The sequence below is a fragment of the Miscanthus floridulus genome, chromosome 15, assembly GCF_019320115.1.
Source record: "Miscanthus floridulus cultivar M001 chromosome 15, ASM1932011v1, whole genome shotgun sequence".
Taxonomy (NCBI): Eukaryota; Viridiplantae; Streptophyta; class Magnoliopsida; order Poales; family Poaceae; genus Miscanthus; species Miscanthus floridulus.
In genome coordinates, this window is record NC_089594.1 from 24,106,142 (window position 1) to 24,116,012 (window position 9,871).

Consider the following 9,871-nt stretch of genomic DNA (forward strand, 5'->3'; position numbering starts at 1 on the left):
AGGAGTACCCTAAGCAATATCCGAAAAAACTTGCTTAGACCCCAAAGAAAAGTACCAAAGCCAAGATGCCCTCAGGCAGCCCCCACCACGTCCGAGGCAAGCTCGGCCAGCCAGCCTTCTACGGTTAGTTCTCTGACTCGCCCGAGGCAGGCTCGGCCCGGGGTAACCCAACAGTCAATCCTCTAGTTCATCCGAGGCCCCAGGAACCAGCCGACTCGCCCGAGGCTGGCTCGGGCAGCTACACCGCAATCTCCGCTCTGCCTAATCCCTCTGACGGGGCGTTACACCCATTCAATGCTCCCAACCACTCCTGCAACGACAGCCGCACGCCGGCGCAGCACGGCGACATGACCAATGGGACAGGGGTCACCTCATTGCCACGCTGCCCATGACGGAACAGGGCAGGGGTCACTGGCCGCTGTGCTCTGCACTGTGCTGCACTGTGTCTCCCAACCCTTGCGTGACATTAACTGCCGGCCATTACGGCGCGGCATGCGGGTCACATCCGGATTCCTGTAACCTCGGAATCAACGCACATGACTACTACTCCCTCTGAGCCTTGTCTATCCGCTTCAGCTCCCTGTAGCCTCGGAACCGGCGCCCGCCGAGCCCCCACGACGGCCAAGCCTCTGCGCCGACCTAGCCTTGGCTCTCTGCGTCGTCAACGCACAGGGATCGGCACGTCGTCTACAGAGCAGACCATGCCCTGCCCAGCGCCTACAGGAGTCCCCACGTTGTATAGGGTCAAGCTCCTGTAGCCTCGGAATCAACGCACCCACGCCATCGCCCCGACCCGGCCTCGGCTCTCCACGCCGGTCAAGCACACAGGGATCGGCACGTCTTCTATAGAAGAGGCCATGCCCACCGGACATCCACAGGAGTTCCCACGTCGTACAGGATCAGGCGTGACCGACGCGTCGCTCCAGTACACCAAGGACCGAGACCACACCGCTGACCATGCCGCTACAGTGAAGAACTACAGGGCTCGGACCTGCCTTCTATGTTAAGGAATGCCACGTAGTATACTTGTACAGTGTCCTGTGCCCCCCTTGCGGCTATAAAAGGGAGTGGCCGAGACCCTTTCTAGGCACCGAAAAAGATCAGACAACTTGCGATCAGACCACACCACACTCGGTAACACACACCTTCATTGCAAGAGATCAACATCTCAAGCAATCAAACACTCCACTCTTAGAGACCTGGGATAAGCTCCCTCTCTCGCCCGCTTGTAACCCCTACAACAAGCACTTCGGTGCAAGAAATACAAGAACTCTCCCCCCCCCCCACTGGACGTAGGGCACTCTTTGCCACTACTACACAAACTTTAATGGAGGCGGGCGTTTTTGATTTTCCGCGGCGGGCAAAGTCGTCCGCCGCGGCCTAGAGGCCACGGTAAATCGTGGCTTAACCGCGGCGGGCGGCTTTGCCCGCCGCGGTTAACCGATTTACCACGGCGGGCGCTGTAACGTGCCCGCCGCGGTAAACATACTTTTACCACGGCGGTCACGTTGAACCGCCCGCCGCGGTAAATTATTTTACCGCGGCGGACACGGTACAGAGCCCGCCGCGGTTATGTATGTTAGCCGTGGCAGGCATTATTATTTGCCCGCCTCGGTAAATTATTTCCTGAATTAAAAAAAATACAGCAGCCATATAATTAAATTCAAATTCAAATTCAAATCACATCCAGATTTCACAGATTAAACTTAAAAAGTATGCAGGCATTACACATGAGATAATATACATATATATACATTCACTTAGTCGTTCTTGTCATCGTTAATTCATTACATTTACATATTAAAGTCGTTATACATGCCCTAAGGAGTAATCTTGCGGACGCATCATCGTGGGCCATTTCCTCAGCCTCTCGTACTCCGATAAAATCGCTAGCTGGCTGTTCTCATTGAAGAACGTGCTCCCTTCAAGTACGCATTTGTCTAAGACAAACTTACATATGTCCGCCTTTGTCTGCTTGAAGGAGTGTTGGGTGCTCTGCACGTCTCTCCACCAGTTCAATCCATTCTTGAGCACCCTCCAACTGCTGCTGTACTGCTTGCACTCCCTCAGGTACTCACAGACGTAGAAGCCACAGGTTTGTGATCCTACCGGTTGTTTGGCACACTGCATGATCGATACACAAGCATTAGAATACAGGCATTAGAACGCTTATGAACAGAACGCACAATTAAACCTTTCAAATACTTACCGGAAAGTTGCGTCTGATTTTGATGCGGTTCTTATGCTTAGCCTTAAAATTCTCTGTTCTTCGATCATAGCATTCAGGATCCTTCACGTACTCCTTGTAAGCGCTATATGAAATGTACTAGTATTAGGCAGGGCATTAGAACGCATATGAGAAGACAGTTCAGTCACTTACACTCTGAGGCAATCTTCAAAGGCCTTGTACCCTTTTAAGTTTGGCATTCTCAACGAATCAAATACGCAGGCCCTGCCATCCTGAGGGTAGATGATAAATGCAACCCAGTGACCCTCGAGGCCTTGGCTGCGCCATTGAAACAAAATACAGGTTACAATGAGAAATAATAATACTAGCTAGCTACCCACTTATCTCTACAGGCATGTCTTCGACTTACCCAAAGTGGTAGGCAGCTACGATACACCCATTTCTCCTGATCTTCTTCATCCTCGAAATTCAATTCTCGAGGCACCACCGGCATCTGTTTAGGGTTTGGAGACCGCGCACTTTCAACTTCGTCGTCCCTCGGTTGGTAGGTCGGATCATCATCGTCCTCTGTACGACGTTTCTTTGTTGGCCTAGGGGTCACGGACACTTGGCTCTCGAGGCTAGTTGATGATGATGCACTAGGGGTAGGGTCGCGCCATTCGCTTATCGGTTCCTCCGCCATTGGAAAGCTACAATGAATACATATTTCAGTTGTATAGACACAGTTATAGAGTAGTAAAGTAGGGTAGTACTAGAGTAGTAAAGTAGTAGTAGTTGGCTCAGATTTGCCCCATTGTCATCACATCGCTTTTAAACTGGTTGCTTGTATCTGGTATACAAGCCATCCTAGTTTAGCGGAGGCACTCGATCATCATCGCCGCTGCCTCAGCATAAAAGGGTTCACATCATTGCATATGCCACTGCCTCAGCAATAAGTTTAAAAGTTCATCATTGCATATGCCAAAAAAGGAAGCAGCCCCATTAAATAAAAACCTTTCACAAATCAAAAAAAGGAGCAGCAGTAGTAGTATACTAGTAGTAGTACAGGAGGAAGTAGAGGTAGGCAGTAGTAGTAGTATATACTAGTAGTAAAGGAGGGAGTGACCAATTCATCTCAAAATTCTCACAAATTATATCAAATTTGGCAAAATTGCAGCAGAGTGACCAATTCATCTCAAAATTCTCACAAATTTAGCTCAGAATTAGTTTAAAGGCAAGGTGCATCATAGGCAGTGGCATATGCTCAGAATTTTGTCATAAATTCCTTTGGCATCATAGGCAGCAAAAAGAATTGAATTCAAATGCTACGGTTCACCAAAAGCATCATAGATCAGTAGTATAGCAGTTCAAAATTCACCAAGTGTAGTACTGCTTTGTTCAGTTGAATTCAGAGTAGCAGCAGCAGTAGTAAGACAACAGTGGTAGAGAGAAATAGGTAATACAAGTACCATTTTGCATCAAGTAGTAGAGTACCAGTAAGGGGATAAGTAGTAGCTAGCCATCTCAAAAAACTTTCACAAATCAAAAAATTTGCATCAAGCTATAGAGTGTAGGCAGTAGACAGTAGAGTGTAGGTAGTAGAGTGCAGGCAGTGGATTAATGGGCATAATGGCAATTGGCAATGCCAAACTGCCAATGACAAGCAAGAGAGGCAAATGCCAAAAAAGTAACAATATTTTGCAGAGAGCATGGAAAAGTAAGGAATTACCACCCCTAAGAAAATGTGATATTAGCACATGATAAGCAATTCAGGCCTCGGTATTGTAAGTGCATACTGACTGAATTTGCATGTGCCCTCCCCATTCGTTCTCTCATGATGAATTGATGATGTGATCCAAGTTTGTTTGTGATCAAAACTACTGCACAACTTTTGAGTCATTCACCATTACTTTGCTAATTAACTAATCAGGCTAAGATTTAAACAGGAATAGTTGCAGAGATCAGAGTATTATTAGACCCGGCACCAATCTCAACAAACAGAGATCCTAAATTTGATCAATAGATAAGCATAAATATAGCGAGGACAAGCCAACTGAAATAAAGAAGCAACATGTCAACATCTCGAGTGAGGCAGGGAAAACTATCATCAGCTTCATCTAAGTACCCTCCCCTGTTCAATGGCACAAATGCACACCTGGGTAAAGGAAGCCACCTCTTTGGAGATCTTTTAAACAATAAACTTGAGACCAATCATCTCCAAAACAATAAAAAAGCATATATGCATATGCTAGTGATGAGCTTCATCTAAGATATAATTTTGTCAGACACAGCAATTCCAGTTAGCAAAATGATAGTAGAAAATTTATACAGGATAGCCCATCTTTCCACCAAACCACCCCACCGCAGCGCTATAATCAACTGTAGTACTGCAGCAGCAGTAGCGCCCTCTCTTTCAGAAGGATTCAGACAGAAACACCGCGGATGCTATCAGCTAGACAGAAACACTGCGGATGCTATCAGCTAGAAAAGAAACATTCAAAACGCCAGACAATTTCGTCTCAGGGCAACAGAGTTCGTCCTTTTGAGCATTCTACAGCCGCGATTACAGAGTTTCCCCAACCGGCCAACCAACCCCAATGCGGTGCTAGGATAGGAGCCAACCAAAATGCCGTAGTTTGCGAGTGGCTAGAGCGAATTGAAATACTGAGACGAACGGGACAGACCCGACCGGCGCATTGCGGTGGACGCGTGACGCCCCAGTACGAACGGAGGGAAAGGGGAAATGGGTAAGCAAACGCAGCGGCGACGGGGGTAGAGGGTAACTCACCGGCGTGTTGGTGCCGGCCGCCTGGAGAGCAGGTGCTAGGGTTCCGGTGACGGGGCGCCGGAGGAGCACGGGGGCGGGGCGCGGGCAAGGGAGAGGAGGACGGGGGCGCGGACCGGGCATGGGGAGGAGAACAGGGGCGGGGGTCGGTGCGCGGAGGAGCTCAATCGGCGGTGGAGCCCGGCGGCGGCGGCGGCGTGAGATTTTGGCAGCCCTTCGGGGTAGAACTGAACCGCGCGAAAGACCACCGAGATGTTGAGGGTGGGGACGGCTTATATAGGTTGCGATGAACCGCGGCGGGCAACGTTACAGACCGCCGCGGGAAATGTTTACCGCGGCGGGCTATTAAGTTGCCCGCCGCGGTTAATCTATTAACCGCGGCGGGCGCTGTTATATGCCCGCCGCGGTAAAGATCATCAGTTCAGAATTCATTACCTATTTTAAGTCTCATGAAGATGAAACTAGTCTATACTAACATAATTCATTAGCTAATTCATTAGCTATATTCATTAGTCTATACTTTTGAGGTCCCTTGGCTTTTTATTACTTGACTTTTGTAGCACACTTAAGAATTTTATCCTCTTTTATAGAGTATGCATATAGAGTATCTGGGATTGTTACATATAGAGTCTCTAGGATACATTATTATATATATATCTCTGGGATACGTATAGAGTCCACTACATTATTACATATATATATATATACATATATGTCTCTGGGATACATAAATCATTTTGGTGCAGGTGCTTTCACCGTCCTCTTCTCACCATCGGGGCGGGCCCACGGCATCATCCTGGACTTGTTGAATCGGTCCTCGACGGCCTTGATCTTCTTTGGGTGATCGGTAAAAAGCTCGAGCTCTACGTAGTTGTTGTATTGTTCGGGACTCTGCACCCCATCAGCTCCCACAATCCGCTGCTTTCCGGACACAACCACATGCCTTTTTGGGTCCTCTGCATATATATAGTAGGCCACTTGTGCGACATTGGTTGCTAGTACCCACGGGTCATCTTTGTAGCCGATACTTTTGAGGTCCACGGTGGTTAGCCCATAACTGTCCACTGCAACCGCATTCGGTTTGACCCACTGGCAATGGAAGACGGTTATGCGTAGGTTCTGGCCGTAGTCAAGTTCCCATATTTCTTCAACTTGCCCATAGTATTGCCTCCTCTGGCTCTTGTACTCTTCTTCGCCCTCGTATCGAACACCGTAGTTCTGTGCCGAGCTCTTCTTGTCCTTGTCTTTCATGTGGAACCTGTAGCCCTGGACGTCATACCCTTGCCACGTGGTGATTTGGCTGGATGGGCCTAACACAAGCCTCTTAACGGTCTCCGTATCTTCATCAGGGCATCCTTCAAGGGGTATGTGTTGCTCTTTGAGCCAGTCTACGAAATTGCTCTTGTGATGGTTCTGGACCCATGCCTCCGTGCGTTGTCCATCATTAGCGGCGCGGATCTCTTCCAGGTTCTTTTCAATATATTTCTCCATGCTCACTAACTGATGAAGGATGCTATAATGAGCTTCTTGCACCATTCGGTTTGGCACATCGGTGCGCACTTTTCGGCCTGTGCACCCCATTCCTGAGGTTTTGCCTTCGTGGTGATGGACAGGCAACCCAATCACCCTCCCATCTCTTATGTACCTCATACACCAGTTCACGGCCTCCTCCGTTGTGTATGCCTCGATCATAGAGCCCTCCGGGTAAGCGCGGTTATGGACGTATCTGTTGAGGGTGGACATGAACCGCTCGTACATCCACATCTGGTGTAGGTACACGGGGCCTAGTTGATGGATCTGATCGACCATATGCATCATTAGGTGTGGCATAATATCAAAGTAAGATGGTGGAAAGCACATCTCGAGCTGGCAAAGGGTCTCCGCGATGAACTCCTTCAGGGCAGGCAGCTCAGCCTTATCAATGACCTTCTGAGTGATGCGATTAAAGAAGTATGACATCCGTGTGATGACCATCTTCACGTACTCTGGACGGATAGCCCTAATCGCAATTGGTAGGAACACCGTCAGCATGACGTGGCAGTCGTGTGAGTTGTAGCCGGTCATTATGAGGTCTTTCATGGAGACCAGGCTCTTGATGTTGGAAGAGAAACCAGTCGGCACCTTGATACCCCTAAGCAACTTAAGAAAAGCCATCCTCTCGTCTTGCGTTAGGTTGCAGGCCGCACCCGGGATATCGACTTTACCATTCTGAGGCGGTCCCGGGTGAAGGTCCGGCCTGATGCCCAGATTGACAAGATCCGTCCGTGACTTAATACCATCCTTTGTCTTGCCCTTGATGTCCAGCAGGACACCGATCGTGCTTTCGAAGACATTTTTCTCCAGGTGCATGCAGTCGATGGCATGGGGTGTATTCAGTGTTTTCCAATACGATAGGTACTTGAAGAAAATTGACATCTTCTTGAAAGGAACGGCGGCGGGGACTTCCTCCGTCTGGTCCCGCTTTCGCTTGCTTGTCTGCTTGGGCCCCTCTTTAGGCGGCTTCTTCTTCTTTCCAAACTCCACCTGATCCATGTCCTTGACCATCTCATACACCTTTGTTCCCCAACTAGTCTGCGTCATTTGATCACGCTGCGGCTCGTCTTGATTGTCAAAGTATTTGTTCATAATACTTCTTCTATACCTATGATTTTTGGTGAGGAACCGTCTGTGCCTCGTGTACACCATCTTATTGGATCCCTTAAGGTAAGTGTAGCAGGTCTCGTCGATACAAATTACGCAGCCGGTCTTCCCTTTGATCTGCCCCGATAGTGAGAAGAGACCGGGGTAATCGGTGATGGTGACAAAGATGATTGCTTTTAGTGTGAACTTCTCCTTGCGGGATGCATCCACCATCTGGACCCCAACATCAAATAGTATCTTCATTTCCTCCATGAATGGCTCCAGGAACACATCTATATCGTTGCCGGGCTGCTTCGGTCCGGAGATAAGCATGGTTAGCATAAGGTACCTACGCTTCTGACATAGATGGGGAGGTAGGTTGTACATGGTGAGCACGACGGGCCAAGTGCTGTGCGAGCTGCTAAGCTCACCGAACGGGTTCATCCCGTCGGTACTTAGCGCGAACCTAACATGCCTGGGCTCCTTGCCAAACTCCGGGTAGGCCTCGTCGAAATCCTTCCACTGCTTGCCATCGGATGGGTGCCGTAGCTTGCCATCGTCGTTCAGGCGGTCAGCAGATGCATGCCAGGACATGAGCTTGGCATCGTCCGGGTTCCCGAATATTGCACGCAGGCGATCGGTCATGGGCAGGTACCACACCGACAGTGCTGGACTTTTCCTATGCGTGTAACCCTCTTCTTCATCGTCCTGCTGAGCCGAGATCTATTTGGCCACACTGCTCTTCTTTGCCCCCTTCTTATTCTTCTTCCGACCACCCCGCAAGCCTCCCTCGTCTTCTGCATCCACGCGACAACCAGCATTTTTCTTGTACCGACTAAAGCCGCAGTGCGGACAACTCGTCAAATTCTCATACTCATTGCCCCGATACAAGATGCAGTGGTTAGGGCATGCATCAAACTTTCTAAGCTTCATCGCCACTGGCCGGATCAGCTTCTTGGCCCGATAAGTATTGGCGGGCACCTTGTTAGCCGTTGGGTACGTGGTGGCAAGGTAGCTTAACAACTCATTGAAGCTAGTGTCAGACCAACCATGACGAGCCTTCAACATCAACATATGGAGGTTAAAACGGAGCGCCGTGCAGTCCTTTGGACAATCGCCGCCGTCCTTATAGAGAGGATCAACTGCCGCCTGTTTCAACTCTCTAAAATTCTCCAACCACTTTGGGCAACCCAACACAACATCGTCTTCATCGAAGTGTTTGACTAGATCTTCAACAAGCTGCACATTCTCGGGTTGGCTCACAGTATCCTGACCATCAACACCGTCGCCGGCTTCGTCGGCCATGTCTTGCATTACATCATCCACCGTGATGTAATCACAACAACTGTTGTCACTGTCGGCTGGCGCAGCTGCTGCGGAAGGATCTTTATTCACCGGTGGTGCTGTCGTCGTCGGCGTCGAAGAGGTAACTCCAGATGCAGCGCCACTCGCACCAACTCTTTCGCCGTGAAATGTCCAGACTGTGTAGCCCTCGATGAAACCATACATGATCAAATGAGTTTGCACCTCGCTGTCTCGGTGGGCTTTCAGGTTCTTGCAACGAGAACATGGACATATGGTTGTCATCCGCTTCAGTCTCTCACGGTGAGCTTTACCAGCCGCAATAAACTTCCTTAATTCAAAGAGGTACCGCGGATCATTCACTCTATCGATCCGGTACATCCATTCCGATCTATCCATCGTATCTGCGAACATTATCCATCACAATCAACATTAAATAAAGAAGAATTAGGAGAAATTGATGATTTTTACGTCCAAAATCATGAAAAAGAGAGGAAATGACGATGTGAAAGATGAAGCATGCATCTATGATGAATCTAAAGTTAAAGAAATACATGACATCATTTTTTCCATTAAAATTGATCTAGATCTAGATCTAGATCTAAAGAGAACTCTAGGTGATGGAAATAAAGAGAGAGGATGGAAGGAGAGAGGGAGAGCCTTTATGAACCTCTTATGATGTCCTCCTCCCTCAAATCCAAGCCCTTCAACTCAAATCAAAAGTTTGCTCAAATTTTAGGGCAAAGCCTCCCCCCATGAGTTTTGAGAGAGGAAGACCCGTGGAGAAGAAGGAGGGTCTGATGTCTGTATATGTACAGGCTTTACCGCGGCGGGTAACATAAAACGCCCGCCTCGGTAAATCAAGTCTTTACCGCGGCGGGCAGTTGAAAGCGCCCGCTATGGTAAACCGTATTAACCGCGGCGGGCTATTCATACCGCCCGCCGCGGTAAATAACGATTTTCTGCGGCGGGCAGGTAAGGTGGCCCGCCGCGGTAAA

At 49.0% G+C, this 9,871-nt stretch overlaps 1 long non-coding RNA gene across 1 annotated transcript; it reads right to left on the reverse strand.

Annotated features, from left to right (window-relative positions):
* Nucleotides 1–1,988: 1,988 nt before the first annotated feature.
* LOC136509461 (uncharacterized) lies at nt 1,989–2,507 on the reverse strand. Its single transcript, XR_010772356.1, has 3 exons — nt 2,381–2,507; nt 2,210–2,312; nt 1,989–2,124 (listed from the first exon to the last, which is right to left on the reverse strand). It is a non-coding gene; the product is annotated as an uncharacterized lncRNA (long non-coding RNA).
* Between the last annotated feature and the right edge of the window lie 7,364 nt (nt 2,508–9,871).